The sequence below is a fragment of the Pan troglodytes genome, chromosome 23, assembly GCF_028858775.2.
Source record: "Pan troglodytes isolate AG18354 chromosome 23, NHGRI_mPanTro3-v2.0_pri, whole genome shotgun sequence".
Taxonomy (NCBI): domain Eukaryota; kingdom Metazoa; phylum Chordata; class Mammalia; order Primates; family Hominidae; genus Pan; species Pan troglodytes.
The window spans coordinates 30790312-30816634 of NC_086016.1; the positions used below are offsets into that span (position 1 = coordinate 30790312).

General features: G+C 40.0%; 1 protein-coding gene across 3 annotated transcripts in view; it reads right to left on the reverse strand.

Annotated features, from left to right (window-relative positions):
- Positions 1–26323, reverse strand: part of TTC28 (tetratricopeptide repeat domain 28) — a 700618-nt gene that overhangs the window by 656698 nt on the left and 17597 nt on the right. The gene's annotated exons all lie outside the window — the stretch shown is intronic.

Sequence of the window (26323 nt, forward strand, 5' to 3'; positions counted from 1 at the left end):
ATCTGCTAAGATTTGGATGTCTGTCCCCTCCAGTTGCACATTAAAATGTGATCCCCAGTATGGGAGGTGGGGCCTAATGGGAGGTGTTTAGGTCATAGGAGTAAATCCCTCATGAACAGATTAATGCCCTCCCTTGGGGGTGAGGGAATTCTTACTCTATTATTTCCAGTGAGAGCCGGTTGTTAAGAGACCTGCCACTAGCCCCTCTTTCTCTCTTGCTTCCTCTCACTTTGTGATCTCTGCATGCACAAGCCAGCTCCCCTTTGCCTTCTGCCATGAGTGGAAGCAGCTTAATGCCCTCACCAGATACAGATGCCTAATCCTGAACTTTCCAATCATCAAAATCATAAGCCAAATAACCCTTTTTTATTTATAGATTACTCAGCCTCAGGTATTTATTTTTTACTCTTATTTTTTTTTCAGATGAGGTCTCACTCCGTAACCCAGGCTACAGTGTAATGGCACAAGTCACTGCACTGTTGAGGTTCACTGCAGCCTCAACCTCCAGGCACAAGCAATCTTCTTGCCTCAGCCTTTTGAGTAGTTGGAAGCAGAGGCACATGCCACGGCATGCAGCTAATTTTTTTGGGGTTTTTTGTTGTTGTTTTTGTAGAGACAGGATTTCACTATGTTGCCCAGGTTGATTTTGAACTACTAGCCTCAAGAGATCTTTCCACTTCAGCCTCCCAAAATGCTGGGATTACAGGCATGAGTTGCTGCACCTGGCCAAATATTCCTTTATAGCCACACAAAACAGACTAAGACATCATCTGAACCTCAATAAACACAAACATTCTTCATGATCTGCTCTACATTATATTTAACTTTTGTGCCCTGGAAGACAATAATCTTCTCTCAAAGCAGCCAACAAAGGGCCTTGCATGCATATGTGTATATGTATGTTTAATAGTTACATCATGTATATTTGTATTTGTATTTGTTGAATGAATAAATGCAAAAGAGTACTCAGGTTTTTCCTTGGCAATTTAAAGTTATATACTATGGAAAAAATAAAATACAAACATATATGGACACTATAATCTCAACTATGTTAAGACAATTGCACTTAAAATAATGCTGAAAAGCCAGGAACAGTGGCATGCACCTGTAGTCCCAGCTACTCAAGATGCTGAAGCAGGAGGATCACTTTAGCCCAGGAATTTAATACTATAGTGTGCTACAACTGCACCTGTGAATAGCCATTGCACTCCAGTCTGGACAACACAGTGAGACTCCATCTCTAAAAATAAATAAATAAGTAATAAGAGAACAAAATCAAAATATTAATCATACTAAATTATCTCTAGAAAGGTTGTGGAGTATTTTAATTTTCTTAAACTTATGCAAGTTTTAAAATAAAAAATAAGGTTTAAAAAATGTTTTCATGTACCAATGAATCTTTTTGGACTGGCAAATTTGGTGACTATAATTTGGCTACTACCATGAAATTTCAAAGACAAACACCAGTTTTTGAAGACTAGCAAAAACTATTCAGCTGTAACTATATTCTGGCAATTTAAAATCTGTTTTTGATGTTGATTTTTCAAAATTACTAAGTTTTCTATAATTTTATAGCAGCAGTGCAGTGACCTTAAAATCAAAGGAAGCAAACGTGTCAAGTGTTTTTGTTTGTTTGTTTTTGTGGGTTTTTTTGAGACAGGGTCTTGCTCTGTCACCCAGGCTGGAGTGCAGTGGTGTGATCAGAGCTCACTGCGGCCTCAAACCTTCTGGACTCAAGCAGTCTTCCCACCTCAGCCTCCCAAGTTGCTGGAACCTCAGGCATGCACCACCCCGCCTGGCTGATTTTTTTATTATTTTGTAGAGACGAAGTCTCCTCATGTTGCCGAGGCTGGTCTCAAACTCCTGGGTCCAAGCAATACTCCCGCCTTGGCTTCCCAAACTGCTGGGACTACAGATGTGAACCACAGCACCCAGCCTGTTACTCATTTTTAAAACATAAAAATTACGAACTGTAGAGTGCAAAGGGAAGAAATTTAACACAGTAGTATCAAGGACAGCCATTTTATACTTCTAAGCAAGCTTGCCCTAAGTGAAATTAAAACAAAAAGTATTTTTTTCCCTATGTCTTCCTTTAAGATCAAGTCCAGTACCTCCATTCAGAAGAGGATGCATCTGATTTGATGCAATAGGCCAACATATACAAAGAAATAGACTCCTCAAAGAAGTATTTTTATTAAAAAAAGAAAAAATTCCCCAAAGAAAGGAAGAAAGGCAGATCTAATCACACATATGAGCAACTGTTCTTCCTCTGCTCACACGGATATTATATCCTGATTTCCAGGACAATTCAAAACATTAAAGGATTCTGTAAGTTTCAAATATCAGTGTCCAAGTTATATTCAACTTTTTTTTTTTTTTTTTTTTTTTTGAGGAGAAGTTTCACTCTTGTTGCCCAGGCTGGAGTGCAATGGCATGATCTCGACTCATTGCAACCTCTGCAACCTCTGCCTCCCAGGTTCAAGCAATTCTCCTGCCTCAGCCTCCCGAGTAGCTAGGATTACAGGCATGCACCAATATTCAACTTTCACATACTGGAAGTGGCCAACCAATAATGCACTTAAAGGTTTTTTAAAAAATTATGATCATGAAACATATTGCTTGAAAGTAAATGGACTATGTAACATTTACCAAACAACCAGAATTTTCAGTCCTTGTTTTTAATTATTACAATATGTAAGACTGATTTCATTTTGGAGAATACGATCATCATGGTTCTGCTTAAGGTCAATACTACCATAAGTTATATAAACAAATTCTGTATCTGAAAATTCAGGGGCATGACATAAAAATAGCAAGTAAAGACTTTTAAAGTAAGATAAATTGTTAGATTCATAAGTAGCCTGTAAGTTATTTAAAAAAAAAAAAGGAGAAGAAGAAGAATCCTACTATTACAGTATTCCCTACTTCTCATAAAGAATTGCAGAGTAGGCTGGGCTCAGTGGTTCATACCTGTAATCCCAGCATACTGGGAGACTAAGATGGGTAGACTGCTTGAGCCCAGGAGTTTGAGACCAGCCTGGCAACATAGCAAGACCCTGTCTCTATTTTAGAAAAAAAAAAATTATTTAAAAAATTTTCAAGGTAGGGCACCGTGGCTCACACCTGTAATCCCAGCACTTTGGGAGGCCGAGGTGGGCGGATCACCTGAGGTCAGGAATTTGAGATCAGGCTGGCCAACATGATGAAACCTCATCTCTACTAAATATACAAAAATTAGCCAGGCGTGGTGGCGGGTGCCTATAATCCCAGCTACTCAGGAGGCTGAGGTAGGAGAATTGCCTGAACCTGGGAGGCAGAGGTTGCAGTGAGCCAAAATTGCACCATTGCACTCCAGTCTGGGCAACAAGAACAAGACTCTGTCTCAAAAAAAAAAAAGAAAAAGAAAAAGAAAAAAAATTTTTTTTCAAAAAGAATTGCAGAGTAAGCCAGGTACAATAGCTCATGCCTGTAATCCCACACTTTGGGAGGCAAAGGTGGGTGGACTGTTTGAGCCCGGGAGTTCAAGACCAGCCTGGGCAACAAAGCAAGACCATGTCTCTACAAAAAAGACAAAAAATAGCTGAGTGGGTGACACGCACCTGTATTCCCAGCTACTTGGGAGACTGAAGAGGGAGGACCGCTTGAGCCTAGGGGGTCAGGGCTGCAGTGAGCTGTGATCGTGCCACTTGCACTTCAGCCTGGACAACAAGCAAGACCCTGTCTCAGAAAGAAAATAATGGCAGAGTAATAATTTTGGTTCAATGCCAACACAGATAAGAATCAAATTAAGAAGAGAAATCATCTTCATTCTATTACCTCCATGTACAGTAATATAAAGTAACATTTCCCAAAATATATTCTAAGGAAACCTTAGGTCCTCAGGAGACAAGGATGAACAACGTTAAATAAATCTCTTTAGTGAAATATCTCTCACAGATCTTATTTTGCACACTGTGAATCTGAGAGGGGGAAATACCATACATTATAAGATCAAATCACCTTTAGAGTGAAGGATCTGGCAAGTCCAGAAATTGCTTGAAACACTGATGTAAACCATTACTAAGGCCTCTAAGAGCAAAGAAAATACCATGGATGAGTCAGTACTAGTGCAGAAAGATTCTAAATACTAGAGGAGAACTCTAGTATTTAGAATTAGTAGTAGTTAACCAAATGTTCACAAAACACCATCAAATGTTCACAAATTTAAAAGAAAAATGCGCTGTAGTAAGTGCTCCACAGAAGCTTCTAATTTGTCAAAATATATCTGTGTCTACTCAGCTGGATACTGTGTGGTTGTTAGAAAGCTAAGAAACAGAAATTTCTGGCCGGGAGTGGTGGCTCACACTTGTAATCCCAGCACACTGGGAGGCCGGGGCAGGCAGATCACGAGGTCAAGAGATTGAGACCATTCTGGCCAACATGATAAAACCCCGTCTCTATTAAAAATACGAAAATTAGCTGGCCGTGGTGGCACGAGCCTGTAGTCTCAGCTACTCAGGAGGCTGAGGCAGGAGAATTGCTTGAACCTGGGAATCGGAGGTTGCAGCGAAAGATCGCCCCACTGCACTCCAGCCTGGCGACTAAGCGAGACTCCATCTCAAAAAAAAAAAAAAAAAGAAACGGAAATTTCTATGTATGGCTAAAAAGAATAAACATAACTTCCCAAGTCCTTTTCTTTTTTTTTCTTTTTTTTTTTGAGATGGAGTCTCACTCTGTTGCCCTGGCTGGAGGGCAGCGGAGTGATCTTGGCTCACTGCAACCTTCGCCTCCAGGTTCTAGCGCTTCTCCTGCCTCGGCCTCCTGAGTAGCTGGGATTACAGGTGTGCACCACCACACCCAGCCAATTTTTGTATTTTTAGTAGAGATACGGTTTTGCCATGTTGGCCAGGCTGGTCTCGAACTCCTGACCTCAAGTGATCCACCCACCCTGGCCTCCCAGGCATGAGCTGCCACGCCCGGCCCCAAGTCCTTTTCTATCTTATCTGCAATTGATAAACTTGACAGAGAAAAAAGACCTTTGCATGTATTTCTCAGATTATATATATGTTGTACTTAAAATAACCAGCCATATTAAATTCAGGAACTAATTTAATGAGTTAGAATAGTACTCCGTAAGGGATGGGCACAGTGGCTCACGCCTGTAATCCCAACACTTTGGGAGGCTGAGGCGGGCGGATCACGAGGTCAGGAGATCGAGACCATCCTGGCTAACACGGTGAAACCCCATCTCTACTAAAAATACAAAAAATTAGCCAGGCATGGTGGCGGGCACCTGTAGTCCCAGCTAGTCGGGAGGCTGAGGCAGGAGAATGGCGTGAACCCGGGAGCTGGAGGTTGCAGTGAGCCGAGATTGCACCACTGCACTCCAGCCTGGGCAACAGAGCAAGACTCCATCTCAAAAAAGCAAAACAAAGCAAAACAAAACAGAATAGTACTCCTTAAGGAGATAATGAAAAATAAAATGTTTAATTACTCATTTACTTAGATTAACCATTATTTATTCCCTCATGAGTTCCAAAATAGAGAAAAATATTTTGACTGAATTTCATATACATATAGCATATGGATGTCAACATATATTAACACTGCTGATATTTTCCTCTGATCCTCTGACAAATTCATCTTAAAAGGGTAGAGGGAGTGTCAGTAACATGTGAGCCAAATGGGCTCAATATATGCAGCCACATATAATTACTACATACATAGTATAATTCCAGTCCTGTTATAAATTTTTCTAGCTTTATTGAGGTATAAACTGACCAATAAAGTCATATATATAGAAGATATATAATGTGATGTTTTGATATATGTATGCATTGTGAAATGACTACCACAATCAAGCTAATTAACATATCCATCACCTCACAGAGCTATCTTTTGTGTGTACATGGTGAAAATACTTAAGATCTACTCTCTTAGCAAATTTCAAGTATATAATATATTAACTACAGTCACCATGCTGTATACTAGGTCTCCAGAACTTATTTATCTTATAGCTGAAGATTTGTACCCCTTAACCAATGTCACCCCATTTCTCACACCCTTGTCCCCTGATAACCACCCTTCTACTCTCTGTTTTTATGAATTCAACATTTTTAGATCCTACATATCAGTTAGATCATACAGTATTTGTCTTTCTGTGTCTGGCTCATTTCCTTTAGCATGACATCTCTACGTTCACCCATATTGTTGCAAATGTCAGGATTTCCTTTTTTTTTTTTTTTTTTTTTTTTGAGCTCTGTTGCCCAGGCTGGAGGGCAGTGGCACGATCTTGGCTCACTGCAAGCTCTGCTTCCTGGGTTCATGCTATTCTCCTGCCTCAGCCTCCCAAGTAGCTGGGACTACAGGTGCCCACCACCATGTCCGGCTAATTTTTTGTATTTTTAGTAGAGACGGGGTTTCACCGTGTTAGCCAGGATGGTCTCGATCTCCCGACCTCAGGTGATCCGCCTGACTCGGCCTCCCAAAGTGCTGGGATTACAGGCTGGATTTCCTTAAGGTTGAATAATATTGTATTTCGCACATGTGCATTTTTTTTTATTCATTCATCCATCAATGGACACTTAGGTTGTTTCTATATCTTGGTCATTGTGAATAATGCTGTATACATGGAAGTGCAGATATACTTCAAGATTACTTCAAGATAGTAATTTTATTTCCTTCAGAGACATATCCAGAAGTGGGATTGCTGGATCCTATGGTAGTGATGTTGAGCAGCTTTTCATACCCCTGTTAGCAGTTTGTAGGTCTTCTTTGTACAAATTATATTCAGGTATTTCGCTCATTTTAAAAATCAGATTATTTATTTATTTGCTATAGAGTTGTATGAGTTCCTTATATATTTTGGATATTAACCCTTATCAGGCATATGATTTACAAATATTTTATCCCACCCCATAGGTTACTTTTTCATCTTTGTTGACTGTTTCCTTTTTTGTGGAAAAATTTTTAGTTTGATGTAGTCCCATCAGCTTTTTTTGCTTAGTTTTTTGGTGTCACATCCAAAAAATCATTGCCAAGACCAATATTAAGAACTTTTTCCCCCATGTTTTCTTCTAGGAGTTTGAGTTTCAGGTCTTCAGTTTTTTTTGTTTTTTTTTTTTTTTTTTTTTGAGACGGAGTCTTGCTCTGTTGCCCAGGCTGGAGTGCAGTGGAGCAATCTCCAATCACTGCAAGCTCTGCCTCCCGGGTTCACGCCATTCTCCTGCCTCAGCCTCCCAAGTAGCTGGGACCACAGGCACCCGCCACCATGCCAGGCTAATTTTTTTTGTATTTTTAGTAGAGACGGGGTTTCACCGTGTTAGTCAGGAGGGTCTCAATCTCCCGACCCCAGGTGATCCGCCTGCCTCAGCCTCCCAAAGTGCTGGGATTATAGGCGTGAGCCACCGCACCCAGCCACGTTTAAGTATTTAATCTATTTTGAGTTTATTTTTATGTGTGGTGTAGGTTAAGGATCCAATTACACTTTATGGCATGTGATAGCCAGTTTTCCCAGGACCATATATGTTGGAAACTATCCTTTCCCCATTGTGTATCAGCTTAAAATAGACTGCTATAACTATGTTTTATGTAAGCATCAAGGTAACCACAAAGCAAATACCTATAGCAGATACACAAAAGATAAAGGAACCAAAGCATACTATAGAAAATCATCAAATCAGCAAGGAAGACAAAAAAGGAACGAAAGGCTTACACAACAGTCAGAAAACAATTGACAAAATGGCAGTAGTAAGTCCTTACCTATCAATAATTACTTTAAGTGTAAATGGAGTAAGTTCTCCAATCAAAAAACAGAATGATTGAATGGATAAAAATTCAGGACACAATAAAATTTTTAAATTAAAAAAAAAAACAGGACCCAAAGAGATGCTGCTTACAAAAACTATATGCTGCTTACAAAAGACTCACTTCAGCTTTAAGGATACGCACAGACTGAAAGTGAAGGGACAGAAAAGATATTCCACGCAAAATGGAAACCAAAAGAGAGCAGGAATAACTATACTTAGACAAAATAGACTTTAAGTCAAAATCTATTCACAACAGACAAAATAATTGTTTAATTATAAAAAGGTGAATTCATTAAGAGGGTATAATTATAAATACATATACACCCAAAATCACAGCACCTAAATATATGAAGCAAATATTAACAAATCTGAAGGGAGAAATAGACAGCAATACTGTGATAGTGGGAACTTCAATATGCAACTTTCAACAATGGACAGATCATCCAAACAGAAACCAATACAGAATACATCAGACTTGAACTATACTTTAGACCAAATGGACCCAACAGACATGTACAGAACATGCCATCCAACAGCAACAGAATATAAATTCTATTATAAATTTTGATTATTCAAATGATATATAAAAAAACTTATCCCCTCTATATAAAAAATCACAGGTAATTCAAATAATTAAATATTTTGAAATAAAATTATAAAATATTAAAAGGAAAGAATCTTTTATTATGTAGAACTGAGTCCTAAGTACAACACATAAGCCACAAAATAGAATAGAAAAGACAGATAAATACGACAACATAAAAAATTTTAATGTCTGCATGGAAAATATGGATTAAGACCAAAAAGATTAGTAACAAATCAGTTAAAAAAATGCAACACATGATAAATGGCTAGTTTTCTTAGTATAGATAAAGCTCCTACAAATCAGTAATAAAATGGACAAACAATTCAATGGAAAAAATGGACAAAGGACATACACAGACAAATCACAAAAAAAGGAACTCCATGTGGCTTTTAAACACATTTTTTTAAATGTGTGACCTCAGTTATTTTAAAAGAAAATTAAAACTTAAAGACAATATTTTTTTACCTCCCCTACTATCAGAAATAAAAAATTAGCAATACATTTTGTTGGTTAAGGGGGTAAGGAAAAAGTTACACCCATACATTCATACATTATTGGTAGAAGGGGAGGTCTCGCTATATTGCCCAAGCAGGTCTCAAACTCCTAGGCTCAGGCTATCCTCCCACCTCTCACTACCTAAGAGTTGGGATTACAGGCCTGAGCCACCAAGCCTTGCCTGATACAATTTCTTACAGAACAATTTGGGAACATCTACAAAAATGTAAAAGTTGCATAACCTTTCAATTCTAGAAATTTTCTCCACTTCTGGTAATTTATCTCATAGATGCACTTACATGTGTAAACAAAATAACATATATTAATACAAGGATAGTCATAATAGCATCATTTGTATTAGCATGATGTTAGAAATAATTTAAATGTTAGACAACAGGAAAATGGATAAGCACAGGGCTTTGCAAGGCATAAATAAGTTTTATTAGATCCATGTAATTATTATAAATCCAGCCAAAAGAATAAGAAAGATTTTATACGCTGATATAGATAGAAAAAAATCAAAAGGCAGAAGAAATTGTATCAGTTTACACTTCTACCAACAATTTATGAGTGTAACTTTTTCCTTACCCCCTCTCCATTCACCAAGCTATTCTTACGCCTAGAGAGTAGGATCTTGTTCAAATTCACACAAAGATGCCATATGGATGAGCAAAGGCATATGTTAGTTGTGTACTGATATGGTTTGGCTGTGTCCCCACCCAAGTCTCATCTTGAATTCCCATGTGTTGTGGGAGGGATTCCATGGGAGGTAACTGAATCATGGGAGCCAGTCTTTCCCATGCTGTTGTTGTGATAGTAAGTCTCACAAGATCTGACGGTTTTAAAAATGGGAGTTTTTCTGCACAAGCTCTCTCTTTGCCTGCTGTCATCCATGTAAGATGTGACTTCCTCCTTGCTTTCCACCATGATTGTGAGGCCTCCACAGCCAGGTGAAACTGTGAGTCCAATTAAACCTCTTTCTTTTGTAAATTGCCCAGTTTCGGGTATGTCTTCATCAGCAGCATGAAAATGGACTAATACATGTATTTTCAAAGCAAACAAAATAGATGATAAGAGAAAATTTCACCAGAGAAATGACCATGTAACAAAGAATTCAATGTACAAGACTAAAATATATAATACACGAAATTAAGAACTGTGTGAATGGATTTAGCAAGATTTGATACAGCTAACAACAAGATTAATAAACTGGAAGATAAGAAACAGAAAAATCCTCAAAATGATGGCCAGGTGCAGTGGCTCAAGTCTGTAATCCCAGCAATTTTGGAGGCCGATGTGGGTAGATTGCTTGAGCCCAGGAATTCAGGACCAGCCTGGGGAACATGGCAAAACCCCACCTCTACTAAAAATACAAAAACTGAGGTGGGAGGATCACTTGAGCCTAAGGAGGTTTAGGCTGTGGTGAACCGTGATCACACCACTGCACTCCAGCCTGGGCAACAGAGTGAGACCCCATCTCAAAAAAAAAAAGAAAAAATCCCCAAAATCAATTATAGAGGAGAAAAAAAGTAAAAGGGGGGGGGGGGAAGATGAGCAATAAGAGACCTAAGTAATATACCCAAGAGGTCTGATACACATATAATTAGAATTTAAGAAGGGAGAGAAGGGAGTTAGAAACGATATTTGAATACCAATGACCAAGAATTTTCTAAAACTGATAAGAGACATCAACTCATAAAATATTGAACCCATAGCTTTCAGACTTTCATTCAACTCCAAGATACCACAAAGAAAATCACACCTACGTCTGTCATAGTCAAACTGTTAAAATAATAATAATAATAATAATAATAAACAGAGAAAATGTTAAAGCAGACAGAGGGAAATAAGACACATTACCTTGAAAGGAGCTACAAGCTGCATACTCAACAGAAATGACGGAAGCTGAAATAGCACCTAACATAAAATACTCAGAGAAAATACTCTTCAAAACTGAGAATGAAATAGGAATATTCATACATTACTCATGGGAATATAAAATGGTACAACCACTGTGGAAATAGTACGGCAGGTCCTAGAAAAGATAAACATAGAGTTACTATATGATCCAGCAATTCTACTCTTAGGTATCTACCCAAATGAACTGAAAACCTGTCCATGGAAAAACTAGTACACAAATTTTCATAGCAGATTTATAATAGCCAAAAAGTGGAAACAACCAAAATATCCATTAATTAGTGAATAAACAAAATGTGGGAAAACCATACAATGGAATACTACTCAACCATAAAAAAGTAATGAATAGGCCAGGCACAGTGGCTCACATCTGTAATCCCAGCACTATGGGAGGCCGAGGTAGGTGGATCACGAGGTCAGGAGATCGAGACCATCCTGGCCAACATGGTGAGACCCCATTTCTACTAAAATGCAAACAATCAGCCGGGCGTGGTGGCGCGTGCCTGTAGTCCCAGTTACTCAGAAGGCTGAGGCAGGGGAATCACTTGAACCCAGGAAGTGGAAGTTGCAGTGAGCCGAGATCGCACCACTACACTCCAGCCTGGCGACAGAGCAAGACTCCGTCTCAAAAAAAAAAAATAAAGAAATGAATAAAACACACATTACAACATGGATGAACCCTAAAAATATTATGTTAAGTGCAAGAAGCAAGTCACAAAAGGCCATATACTGTATGATTCAATTTATTAAATCTCCATAGTAGACAAATCCATTGATATGGAAAGCAGATTGGTGGTTGTCAGAGGATGGAAGGAGAGGAAAATGAGGATTGACTCTTAATGGCACCAGATTTCTTTTGAGAGTGAGGAAAATGTTCTAGAATTAGATAGTGGTATGGTTGAACAACCTTGTGAAAATACTAAAAACCACTGAATTGTATACTTTAAAATGGTGACTTTTATGGTGTGAATTGCATCTCAATTAAAGAAATGAAAACTGAGGGAATTAATAAATAGCAGGCCTACATTAAAAGAAATATTAAAGAAAATACTGAAAGAAAACTATCCCAGACAGAAGCAGAGGAATGCAGGAGGGAATGAATAATACTGGAAAGAGTAAACATATGAGTAAATATAAATGAACATCAGCTATACAAAATAATAAGTTTAAAAATTTATAACACAAAATGCAGGAGATAATAAATGGAGCTAAAGTTCTCTAAGAAAGTATTTCCCAAACCTTAGTGTACGTATAAATTACCCATTCTGATTCAATAGGTTTGGAACAGGGCTTGAGATTCTGCATTTAACAAGCTCCTGATGGCTTAGATGTTGCTCATCTATACATGACACACCATATCAAGGTTTTAAGTTTCTAGCAGAATCTGTTAAGTAGTAAAACTATTACTTTTATTAGACCATATTGAGTCAAGAATGCATGTTGTAATCACTAAGGAAATAACAGGAGTAAAAAACAAGTTAATTTAGAAAAATAAAATCATTTTTAAATTTGATTAATAAAAAAAAAAAAAAGTAGGGGGAGGAAAGGGAACATTAAAACAAGTGGGTAATGTAAAAGTTAAACTCCTAAAAGAAAATAGGAAAAGTTTTGTGAACTTAGGTTAGGCAAAGATTTCTTGGCCAGAATACAGTAAGATTATCTGTATGCCAGGTACTCTCCTAGACACTAGAGATAAACCCTGTGAATAGATAATAACAGTATAAGCTGTTTGCCGTTTAAAAAAAAAAAAAAACACTAGCTTCGCCTGTGAAAGGCCCAAGCAGTTTATTTTACCTTGCAAAGCCCTGTGCTTAAGAGGTGAATCCTCCTAACCAGGCTGCAACTATTCAAACCAGTGATCCCAACTGGGATCTTCCAGATCAAAGAAAGATGGCTAATCAAAAGAAAGTAAAGAAGTTGGCCATGCAGATAGATATGGAATTAGGTCTCGAGAGAAAACAAAATTAAGGCAATAAGGACCAGGCATGTTTCAGAAACAGCAAAGAGGTCAGTGTGAAAGAGGTGAGGGTACAAAGTAAAAGGTCAGAGAGGTAACTGGGGCCCAGTGTGTTTAGATCTGCACTGCCCAATACAGGAGCCATTAGCAATATGTGGTCGTTTAATTTTTTATTTTACTTAAATAAAATTAAAGATTCAGTTCCTCAGATGTATTAGCCACAGTGCAAGTGCTCAATAGCCACATGGTAGCTAGTGGCTACCAGATTGGAGAGTGCAGATAGAGAACATTTTTTATTCTTATTTTTTTTTCCTAAAGAGACAGGGTCTCAGCCCAGGCTGGAGTGCAGTGGCTATTCACCATTCACAGGTGTGATCCCACTATTGATCAGCAGAGGAGTTTTGACCTGTTTTCTTTCTGACCTGGGCTGGTTCACCCTCCTTAGGCAATCTGGTGGTCCCCACTCCCAGGAGGTCACCACATTGATGCTGAACTTAATGTGGACACCATCATAGCGTACTATAACCTACAACTCCTGGGTTCAAGCAGCCCTCCTGCCTCAGCCTCCCAAGCAGCTGGGACTACAGGCACGTGCCACTGCGTCTGGCATAGATAAAGAACATTTCTATCATCACAGAAAGTACTATTGGACAGAGCTGGTTTAGAGCTTTTGTAGGCTGTCATAAAGATACATAGAGAAGCTAATATAAGAGTGTAAGAAAGAACTAGACACACAACAAGAGGTTAGCAACTCTCAGAATGGCCAAACCCTGAAGCACAATTGCCATTGATCCTTCAATAAATTCCCAGTCCTTGGGTCAATTAAGTGAATACTTCTCAAACGTTTCCTTAAAATTATCTTAGTAGGCATCCTTGAAAAGGTATTCCATGGTCAAACAATTTGGGTAAAATTAATGTAAATTATTTGGGAGAAATTCCTCACCCACATCTTTGAAAAAATTATTTCTTAAGATTTGAAACTTCTTTTAGCTGATTCTAGGTCAATAGTTGCCAGTTCTTTCAAATAATTACTAAGAAAACAGATTTTGTTACTGTAGGTTTTCCTTAGAGACTTTAATATGTTAACGTATATTGTGAGTCTCCAAGAATTACATAGACTATACACTGCATCCAAATAAGGATAAGAATTATTATAATTATTGAGTACTTAATATGTCCCTGGCACAGTTCTAAGTACTTTACATATGTTAGCTGATTTACTCTTCACAAAACTCTATAAGATAGGTACTATTATTATCTCTAGTAGGGGAAGAAACAAGGCACAAAAAGGTTAAATAACTTGACTATCAAAAGGGGAGGGTGTGAAAGTGCAACAGGCTAGTATGCAGTAGAGGTGATTCAAACCCTTGTGCAGGCTGGCTCTGGAGTCCATGCTCTTAACCATTTTATACTTTTCAGAATTATTTGAATATCTACTATGATAATACAGAACTTGGCCGGGCTCGGTGGCTCACGCCTGTAATCCCAGCACTTTGGGAGGCCGAGGCAGGCGGATCACGAGGTCAGGAGATCGAGACCATCCTGGCTAACACGGTGAAACACTGACTCTACTAAAAATACAAAAAATTAACCGGGCGTGGTGGCAGGCACCTGTAGTCCCAGCTACCCAGGAGGCTGAGGCAGGAGAATGGCATGAACCCAGGAGGCGGAGGTTGCAGTGAGCCAAAATCACACCACTGCACTCCAGCCTGGGCGACAGAGCAAGACTCCATCTCAAAAAAAAAAAAAAAATACAGAACTCTGTTCCTACAGTTTGGGAAATGCTAAATGACTACTGAGGCCTGTCTTTCTTGCAACCTGAATGACCCATGCTAGAACTATATCCAAAGTTACTTTTGCCCATTTAAAAATGTTCCAGGCTGGGTGCAGTGGCTCACGCCTATAATCTCCAGCACTTCAGGAGGCCAAGACGGGCAAATCACTTGAGCTCAGGAGTTCAAGACCAGCCTGGGCAACAAGGTGAAACCCCATCTCTACTAAAAATACAAAAATTAGCCAAGCTTTTACACATGCCTGTAGTCCCAGCTACTTGGGAGGCTGAGGTGGGAGGATTGCCTGAGCCCAGGAGGTCAAGGATGCAGTAAGCCGAGATCGCACCACTGCACTCCAGCCTGGGCAACAAAGTGAGACCCTGTCTCAAAAATTAAATTAAATTAAAATTTTTTAAATGCTCCAGTTCAGTGGGGCGCGGTGGCTCACCCCTGTAATCCCAACACTTTGGGAGGCTGAGGTGCGCAGATCATGAGGTCAGGAGATCAAGACCATCCTGGCTAACACAGTGAAACCCCATCTCTACTAAAAATACAAAAAATTAGCCGGGCGTGGTGGCAGGCACCTGTAGTCCCAGCTACTCAGGAGGCTGAGGCAGGAGAATGGTGTGAACCCAGGAGGCAGAGCTTGCAGTGAGCTGAGATTGCGCCACTGCACTCGCCTGGGTGACAGAGTGAGACTCCGTCTCAAAAAAAAAAAAATGCTCCAGTTCGTGCTGGGCAACAAGAGTGAAACTCCGTCTCAAAAAAAAATTGTAATAATAATAACGCTCCAGTTCAAGGGCATAACCAAAAAAGAAAACTACAAACCAATATCCCTGACGAACACAGATGCAAAAATCCTCAACAAAATACTAGCAAACCAAATCCAACAGTACATCAAAAAGATAATTCAGGCCGGGCACGGTAGCTCATGCCTGTAATCCCAGCACTTTGGGAGGCCAAGGTGGGGGGATCACAAGGTCAGGAGATCAAGACCATCCTGGCCAACATGGTGAAACCCCATCTCTACTAAAAATACAAAATTTAGCCGGGCGTGGTGGCATGAGCCTGTAGTCCCAGCTTCTGAGGAGGCTGAGGCAGGAGAATTGCTCGTACCCAGGAGTCCGGGGGTGCAGGGAGCCAAGATCAAGCCACTGCACTCCAGTCTGGGCAACAGAGCGAGACTACATCTCAAAAAAAAAAAAAGATAATTCGCCATGATCAAGCGGGTTTCATCCTAGGGATGCAGGGATGGTTCAACATATGTAAATCAATAAATGTGACTCATGACATAAACAAAATTAAAAACAAAAACCATATGATCATTTCAAAAGACACAGAAAGAACACTTAATAAAATGCGGCATCCTTTTGTGCTTAAGGGAATGTGATCTCGGCTCACTGCAACCTCCACCTCCTGGTTCAAGTGATTCTCGTGCCTCAGCGTCCCACGTAGCTGGGATTGCAGGCATGAAGAAACATACCTCAAAATAATAAAAGCATGTATGATAAACTTACAGTCAACAACATACTGAACGGGGAAAAGTTGAAGGCATTCCCCCTCGGAACTGCAACGAGATAATGATGCCCATTTTCACCAATTCTATTCAATACAGTACTGAGGATCCTAGCCAGAACACTCAGGCCAGAGAAAGAAGTGAAGGGCATCCAAGTAGGAAGGGAGGAGGTCAAGCTGTCTCTGCCGATGATATGATAGCATACCTGGAGGACCATGAAAACTCCTCCAAAGGACTCCTAGATTTGATAGGGTTTCAGGTTGCAAAATCGATGTACACAGATCAGTGGCACTGCTATGCACTGGCAACAATCAAGCTGGGAATCAAATCAGAAACTCAGTCCTTTTTACAGTGGCTGCAGAGAAGATAAAATACATGGGAATATACTTGACCTGGGAGGTGAAAGATCTCTATAAGGAGAACTACAAAACACTGCTGAAAGAAATCACAGATGACGCAAATAGAAATCTATCCCATGCTCATGGAGTAGAAAAATCAATATTGTGAAAATGACCATACTGCCCAGGCAATCTGCAGATTCAATGCAATTTCTATCAGGATACCAATGTCATTTTTCACAGAATTAGAGATAGCAACCCTAATATTCTTATGAAATCGACAGAGGGCCAGGTGTGGTGGCTCACACCTGTAATCCCAGCACTCTGGGAGGCTGAGATGGGGGGATCACTTCAGGCCAGGAGTTCAAGATCAGCCTGGCCAGCATGGCAAAACGCCATCTCTACTAAAAATACAAAAATTAGCCTGGCATGGTGGTGTATGCCTGTAATCCCAGCTACTTGAGAGGCTGAGGCATGAGAATCACTTGAACCAGGAGGTGGAGGTTGCAGTAAGCCAAGATTACACCACTGCAGTCCAGCCTGGGCGACAGAACGAAACTCTGTCGAAAGAAAGAAAGGAAATAATGGAAAGAAAGAAATCAAATCAAAAGAGAACCCAAATAGCCAAAGCAATCCTAAGCAAAAATGACTTATCTGGAGGCATTACATTGTTGGACTTCAAATTGTACTATAAGACTGTACTAACCGGAATGGCATGGTACTGGTATAAAAGTAGACACACAGACTAATGGAACACAATATAGAACCCAGAAATAAAGCCAAATACTTATAACCAACTGATCTTTGATAAAGCATACAAAAACAAAAACTGGGGAAGAGGACACCCTATTTGGTATATGGTGCTGGGAAGACTGAATAGCCACATGTAGAGGAGTGAAGCTGGATTCCCTGTCTTTCACCATATACAGAAATCAACTTGGGATGGATTAAGGACTTAAATCTAGGACCTGAAATCATAGAAATTCTAGAAGAAAACCTAGGAAAAACTCTTCTGGACATTGGCCTAGGCAAAGAATTTATGACTAAGACCCCAGAAGCAAAAGCAACAAAGACAAAAATAAATAAATAAATAGGACTTAAACTAGTGAGCTTCTGCACAGCAAAAGAAATAATCATCAGAGTGAACAGACAGCCCACAGAGAGGAAGAAGGTATTTGCAAACTATGCATCTAATGTCAAGAATCCACAAGGAACTCAAACAAATCATCAAGAAAAAGACAATCCCATCAAAAAGTGGGCAAATGGGCCAGGCGTGGTGGCTCACACCTGTAATCTCAGCACTTTGGGAGGCCAAGGTGGGTGGATCATGAGGTCAGGAGATCGAGACCATCCTGGCCCACACGGTGAAACCCCGTCTCTACTAAAAATACAAAAAATTAGCCGGGTTTGGTGGCAGGCGCCTGTAGTCCCAGCTACTCGGGAGGCTGAGGCAGGAGAATGGTGTGAACCTGGGAGGCGAAGCTTGCAGTGAGCCGAGATCGAGCCACTGCACTCCAGCCTGGGCGACAGAGTGAGACTCCGTCTCAAAAATAAAATAAAATAAAATAAAAATAAAAAAAGTGGGCAATAGACATTTCTCAAAAGAAGATATACAAATGGCCAACAAATATATTTAAAAATGATCAACATCGCTGGGCATGGTGGCTCACGCCTGTAATCCCAGCACTTTGGGAGGCCGAGGCGGGCGGATCATGAGGTCAGGAGACCAAGACCATTCTGGCTAACACGGTGAAACCCCGCCTCTCCCCAAAATACAAAAAATTAGACGGGCGTGGTAGTGGGCGCCTGTAGTCCCAGCTACTTGGGAGGCTGAGGCAGAAGAATGTCGTGAACCCAGGAGACGGAGCTTGCAGCGAGCCAAGATCGTGCTACTGCACTCCAGCCTGGGCGACCAAACGAGACTCTGTCAAAAAAAAAAAAAAAAAAGGCTCGACATCAGTAATCATCAGGGAAATGCACATTAAAACCACAATGAGACACCACTGTATCCCAGCCAGAATGGCCATTATTAAAAAACCAAAAAACAATAGATGTTGACACGGATATGGTGAAAAGGAATGCTTATACACTGCTGGTGGGAATGCAAATTAGTACAACATCTGTGTAAAACAGTATGGCAATTTCTCAAAGAACTAAAAGTAGATCTATCATTTAATCCAACAATCCCACTACTGGGTATCCACCCAAAGGAAAAGAAGTCATTATATCAAAAAGACACATGCATGCATATGTTTATTGCCCCACAATTCACAATTGCAAAGATATGGAACCAACCTAAATGCCCACTGATGAGGGAAAAAAGAAAATGTGGACCAGGCACAGTGGCTCATGCCTGTAATTCCAGCACTTTGGAAGGCCAAGGTGGGTGGATCATCTGAGCTCCAGAATTCGAGACCAGCCTGGGCAACAGGGTGAAACCCTGTCTCTACTAAAAACACAAAAATTAGCTGGGCGTGGTGGCCTGTGCCTGTAGTCCTGGCTAGTTGGGAGGCTGAGACAGGAGAATTGCTGGAGCCTGTGAGGCAGAGGTTGCAGTGAGCCGAGATCACGCCATTGCACTCCAGTCTGGGAAACAGAGCGAAACCTTGTCTCAAAAAAAAGAAAGAAAAGAAAAGGAGAGAGAGAGAGAGAGAAAGGAAAGAAAAGAAAGAAAGGAAAATGTGGTATGTATACACCATGGAATACTACTCAACCATAAAAAAGAATGAAATAATGTCTGCTGCAGCAACTTGGATGAATGTGCAGGCCATTATTCTAAGTGAAGATGATTCCATTCCAGAGTTAGGGAATGGAAAACGTAATCCCACATGTTCTCACTTACAAATGGGAGCTAAGCTATGGGTACACAAAGACATATAGAGTGGTATAAAAGACATTGGAGACTCAGGAGGTAGGAGGTGGGACAGGGCTAAGGGATAAAAAAACTACATATTGGATATTGGGTACAATGTACACCACTCTGGTGATGACTGCACTAAAATCTCAGACTTCACCCACTACACAATTCATCCATGTAATCAAAAATGACTTGTACCCCAAAAGCTATTGAAATAAAATATATATAAATAAAATGTTTTAAATAAATTAAAAATATAAAATGATCCAGTTCCCAGTTTGTAGTTTTTATAACCTGCTGAGGTTTTGTTTGTTTTAAGAAAGGCTAGGTCATATCACCTGCAAACTGCATTGACTTGTTAATTTCCATGGTTTCATGCCCATGAATAATAGAATCTTAACTACAAACTATTCAATATAAACTCTAATCTGGAGATTTACCAAAACGTAATTGTGATATTCTAGCCTTTGTATCTCTACAGTGTTCTCTTGAGATGGTTACAAATAAGTCACTACCATTTTATTTGGTAAATAGCCAACTTCTTTTAAGGCTAATGGAGAAAATCATTTGGCTTGTTCAGTTATAATGACAGATTCAAATATACAAGGTCAAAATTAATTATTAAAATTTCAAATTCAACCAAGTTACAAATACATGCAATTTGAATGCTTAACACATAAGCATGAATAATTTATGTTATATGCCATTACATTTTAAAAGCATTGTTTTTCTGCTCTTATGATAAATAATAAAAATCCCTGAGGCAATTACTGATCTCTGAACTTATTGGTACTGTCACACCTTCTTTTTTTGATAGGCTTTGTGAGAGGGGAACCAGTGAAATCAAAACCACTAAAGGACCCTGTTCCTATTAAAATATCAATTTTTGTAAAGGTATAATCATGACTGTCATACAAGCATAAAATGAACACACATCAAAGACTTTAACTCATTAATTAATGAGTGATCCAGTAAGATATTACAACTAGTTCAGAGGAGAATTCCAAGTACCACACATGAAAAGGCAATCAGGAATGCTGAAATGAATTTCTAAATACTAGATGCACAATTGGCCTTTGCAGGGGAGAAGAAAAGGAAAATTGATCACCCTTCCATTTGGAAAGAATAATTTGCGTACCTATGGACAAGAATCACTTATACTGCTATCAATTATCTACGATGTACAAAAATAGAAAATAGCTCAAAGACAATGAAAGGTGCAAACCTCTTAGAATTGGATAAAACAGAAGGATAAACTGCATTCCAGACCACCCAGTTTTCCACTGAAGATACCCAGTAATCTTTTCGAGTCTTTCACAATTTTTTCTGACAGCCTCAAAGTGCAATATGCTAGAATCAGGGAAAATAAGCTATTTTTTATGAAATAAATATGATCAAAAGAAACCTGCCATGAGATAATTAGAAGGAAGTGGTGCTAGAAATGAACACAAACACAAAACACAGCACGAACCTAGGAATGCATAATTAATGCAAATATAACTATTTTCAGCATCATCCAAGGGAGAGAGAAACCTAGGTCTAACTATACAAGCATAGGATTCTAAACTTCACAGTCACCAGCACTCTTACAAGACCTATATTTTACACCAATGTAAGAGTCAAGGTTGTCAGGGATGATCTATGATCTCCTGACTGTTCTGTGAGGTATAAAACAAGGTAGTAGTCTAACCTCTCCTCTCATTCCCATTTTTTAAAACTTAGGTCTTAGAATCTGAAACAACTTTTACAAGATCTAGAACAGGGGTCAGCAAATGTTAGGTGTGAGTCAAATCTAGCCTGCTGCCTGTTTCTGGAAATACAGTTTTACTGGAACACAGCCATATCCATTCAGTTACCTGTTATCTATGGCTGTTTTGTGCTACAGTGGTGGGATTCAGTAGCTGCAACATAGACCATATAGCCCACAAAGCATCATCTAGCCCTTTATAGAAAGTATGCCAACCTCTGATCTAGCTCAACAGTTGCCAATATGTACTTTCAAGTCTCTTGATCTCTTTTGTTTTTAATTAGAAACAGAGTCTCACTATGTTGCACAGGCTGGTGTCGAACTCCTGTCCTCAAGTGAGTCTCCCACCTTGGCCTCCCAAAGTGCTGGGATAACAGGCGTGAGCCACTGCACCCAGTCGCTCTGTCACTCCTTTTTTTTTTTTTTTTTTTTGAGACAGGGTCTTGCTGTGTTGCCCAAGCTGGAGTGCAGTGGCGTGATCTGAGCTCACTGTGACCTCAACCTCCCAGGATCAGGTGATCTTCCCACCTCAGTCTCCCAAGTAGCTGGAACCACAGGTGCTCTTTCGCCTAGGCTGGAGTACAGTGGCACAAGCATGGCTCATTGCAGTCTCAACCTCCCAGGTTCACGCAATCCTCCTGCCTCAGCCTCCCATGTAACTGGGACCACAGGTGTATGCCACCACACCTGGCTAATTTTTTATTTTTTTGTAGATATAGTCACTTTGTTGTCCAGGCTGGTCTCAAACTCCTTGGCTCAAGCGATTCTCCCACCTCAGCCTCCCAAAGTGCTGGGATTACAGGCACGAGCCACTGTGCTTGGCCCTCGCCACCCTCTTGACCTCTCTTAAACATAAAAAAGTTTTTCTGATCCCTTAATTATACATTTTAAGACAGCTAACTGAGAAAATACAAAGAAATAGCAAAGGCTACTCTGAATTCAGTTTTTGTTTGTTTGTTTGTTTGTTTTGAAATGGAGTTTCACTCTTGTTGCCCAGACTGGAGTGCAACGGCTGGGTCTTGGCTCACTGCAACCTCCACCTCCCAGGTTCAAGCAATTCTCCTGCCTCAGCCTCCCAAGTAGCTGGGATTACAGGTGTTCTCCACCACACCTGGCTAATTTTTGTATTTTTAGTAGAGACAGGGTTTCACCACATTGGCCAGGCTGGCCTCGAACTCCTGACCTCAGGTGATCCGCCCACATCGGCCTCCCAAAGTGCTGGAATTACAGGCATGAGCCACTGTGCCTGGCCTGAATTTAGCATTGCCTTTAAATACATCATATTCCATGCATCAAAACTGTATCTATACATATTTTTAAAAACAGAAGCATATATGTGAAAAAGTTATTTTATTTACCCAGTCTACAGATAATGCTTGGTGTACATGTGAACTGAACCATGGGCTCTGTTTGGAGTCCCCAAAACCTAGGAAGCAGTGATCTGGTTCAAGCTGCCTTGCTACAGAGAATAAAAGCTTATGCTGGTTAATCAATTCTGCAATCTAATTCTAATTGCTGTCAGAAATAATGGCTTGACAGCAACTACTGTACTGTTTTTGCCAGACATCTTCGAAAATCTCAATAATCTTAGTCTATTTAGTTATTTAAAGGAACATCAATGATAATACAATCTGACAAATTCAAAGGGAAGTTATATTGCTCAGAACTAAATGTCTATGGAAACATTTTGAGATTTTGTTCCACAGGTAATACAGATGTCTGGTAACACCAGTCTAGAAATTTTTCAGACCAAAATCTTCTTAGCTGTTTTTATTGCAAAGCTTTGAGAATATAATTTGTTCCAGGCTGAAACAACAAATATTTCTTCAAAAAAATCTAGTTTTGCCTGCAGGTACTCCCTGAACCTGTTCTGCAAGCCAGCAGGATGATCCTTCAATCAGATGAGACACCAGGTTAAGCATCTCAATATTACAAAAGGAAACTGACAGCATCTTTACCATTTGCCCAACTGATCCCTATTGTATAAATATGCACTCAGTATACACCACAGAATACCTATACTCCAAGCCCTCACCAGAAAATGCCACTTTATATCATTTCCTGTTCTGAAAGGTTTTCCTTTCACCTAAATCTGCCTCCCTAAAACTCCCATTGATCTGAGTTTTGTGCTTGTGTGGACTCACTAGGAACCCCAAAGTTGGTATGAAAATTATTTTAAGCTGAAGACATTTGAAATTCCACAGATAGAGGAAGATTTCTCAGAGCTTCCCTGACTAAAAGCAGTGACTTCTGGGAAATAAGCCTGCCATAAATTCCCTCTTTGGAGCAGGTCTACTCCCAGGAGGAAGAATAAAAATAAACATACCATATGCTGAGCATGGTGGCTCATGCCTGTAATCCCAGCACTTTGGGAGGCCAAGGCAGGTGGATCACTTGAGCCCAGGAGTTCCAGACCAGCCTGGGTAACATGGCAAAACCCCATCTCTACTAAAAATACAAAAAATAGCCAGGAATGTGGTGTGAGTCCGTAGTCCCAGCTACTCACGAAGCTGAGGTGGGAGAATCACCTGAGCCTGGGAAGTCAAGACTGCAGTGAGCTGAGATGGTGCCACTGCACTCCAGCCTGGGTGACGGCGGTCAGACCTTGTCTTAAAAAAAAAAAAAAAAAAAAACCAACCCTACCATAAATCCTCTCTTCCAGGAGTTATATGGCCCTGGAGAAGATGGAGAGACCGCTCATACCTGTACAGACTAACATTGTCACAAACTTTCTTATCTCTCATTTGTTCTTCTAGAAACCCATTTGTTTTTCTGAAAGAAACCTATTTATTCCTCCCATAGAAGCTGTTTCTCCCCACTTCCCTTCCCATACTAGGTATATAAGCCTTTAACTCTACCGATCTAATAAGCCAGCTACTCCTTTTGTTAGCTCCCTTATACATACCACAAACCCTTTTCTCCTGTTAATGTTGTGTCAGTTTAATTTGCACAGCCCCAGACCGTAAACATAAGAGAGTAGAAGAAATTATTTCCTCTCTTACATGTCCGAAAATGACGTAAGAAGACACTTAAGTCTTCTGTCTTCAGATATTGTGCACTCTCAAATGTCTTGTATGCCTCTGTAACATCTATGGTTTAGGACTATTGTGTGCTGAACTTCCGTTCTTACAACATTCCTTTTTTCACTTGGGAGAAAAAATGAGAGAGAAGAGAGAAGGATAGATGAGGACATTATAAAGGGATTGGCTAGATAAGCTAGTCAGAGTACCTGTTCATTTGTCTTTGATAAGCTGTAGCTCTCCCACCATTTCTCCATTTAAAAGCCCAAGTGCCCTCAGTTACTTGTGAGGGCTAAAAGGCAGCAATCTAATAAGTCCTTAATTAAGGACTATGTACACCCAAGGCAGCTTATGCTTTCTCAGAACTGAGATTCTGCTAAGGGCCTGGTCAGGAACTGCTCAGAGGTGACACAGGGCTTAAAATAAATATATATATATTTTTTGAGGCGGAGTCTTGCTCTGTCACCAGGCTGGAGTGCAGTGGCGCAATCTCAGCTCACTGCAACCTCTGCCTCCTGGGTTCAAGCGATTCTCCTGCCTCAGCCTCCCAAGTATCCGGGATTACAGGTGCCCGCCACCATGCCCAGCTAATTTTTGTATTTTTAGTAGAGATGGGGTTTCACCATGTTGGCCAGGATGGTCTCAAACTCCTGATCTCAGGTAATCCACCCGCCTCGGCCTCCCAAAGTGCTGGGATTACAGGCGTGAGCCACCATGCCTGGCCTTAAAATAAATTATTAAATGCCCACTCCTTTCTTTCCCTTCCCTCACTGTGAAGTGTCATCTTACATCCTTTAGGATGTTATCACAAATTTGTCACTTCAACCATCTTCAGTGGACCAGCAACTCCTTAGGTGGGAAGTGGGAAATGTTTCCTTAATGTTTCCTTTCTAAGCTAAATGCCCTAACTTCCCTCAAATGTTCATCATATGACCTAGTCACTTTTTAGGATGCTCTCTACTTAATATGTTCCTCTAAAAATATGATTCCTAAAACTGGACTCAAATTCAAAATAGAGCAGAACAGCTTTTTAGAGCATAACTCTATATTCGTTAATGAATACTAGGACTATGTTCTTTAGCTTTTTAGAGATTAAATATGGTTAGTTCATATTATACTTACAGATAACCTCAATATCTTTTCCTATAAATTACTGATAAGGTTTATTCACATGTATTTGAACCTAAATGCAGAACATCACTTATAACTGATGAATGTTGCCTTGATTTATCAATGTCTTCAACTATTGAGCACATGTGCTCTGTGCCAGGCATTTACTGAACATTGAACATAATAAAAGAAAATAAACATGGTCCCTACCCTATAGATTAGACTATCTTGATGATTTCATATCATTCTAGTATATCAATATATCTTAGAATCCTAAATCTTTCCATGTATTATCTATCCATTTCATATTTGTGAGAACTACAAACCCAATAAACATGCCTTTTATGCCTTCATATAGGAAACTGTACTATTAAATAAGACAAGATTTTTAAAAATAGTCCTGTGTCTTGGTACAGACTTCCTGCAAATTTCTATGAACTTTATGGTAGTCTAATTCAATAACTTTATTATCAGTGTCTATAAAATTCACGTTATCCCTAAGATGTTACTTTATCAAATTATTTCAAAAAAACAAGATACACTATTTCATCTTAGAATTCCCCTCACCCTAGGCCGGGCGTGGTGGCTCACGCCTGTAATCCCAGCACTTTGGGAGGCCCAGGCGGGCGGATCACGAGGTCAGGAGATCGTGACCACGGTGAAACCCCGTCTCTACTAAAAATACAAAAAATTAGCCAGGCGCTGTGGCGGGCGCCTGTAGTCCCCGCTACTCAGGAGGCTGAGGCAGGAGAATGGCGTGAACCCGGGAGGCGGAGCTTGCAGTGAGCCGAGATTGTGCCACTGCACTCCAGCCTGGGCGACAGAGCGAGACTCCGTCTCAAAAAAAAGAAAAAAAAAAAAAAAAACTTCCCCCACCCTCAAAATAGGTAATGACAAGTTCTTAAGTGAACCCAGGTTGACACCTACTCCTTATCACCTCTATCTCGTCAGGATTCAGTTAGAAGACAGAAACTACATCAGTTATTTGAACAGATAAAATGTAATACAAGAATTTGTTAACTGAGTTTGAAATTTTTAAGTAAAAAGCTGAAAGGACGCAAAGATAACACAGATAGCAACTGCAGGAAGCAGCTACCACCCCTAAGGCTGAGTTAACAAACGCTCAGAGGAGGGACCCAGGGAACTTAAACTCAGACTTCTGAGAGGGCACTACTCAGCTGTGCTGGTTTTTCTAATTTCCCAGGAGAGGCCCAAGGAGCC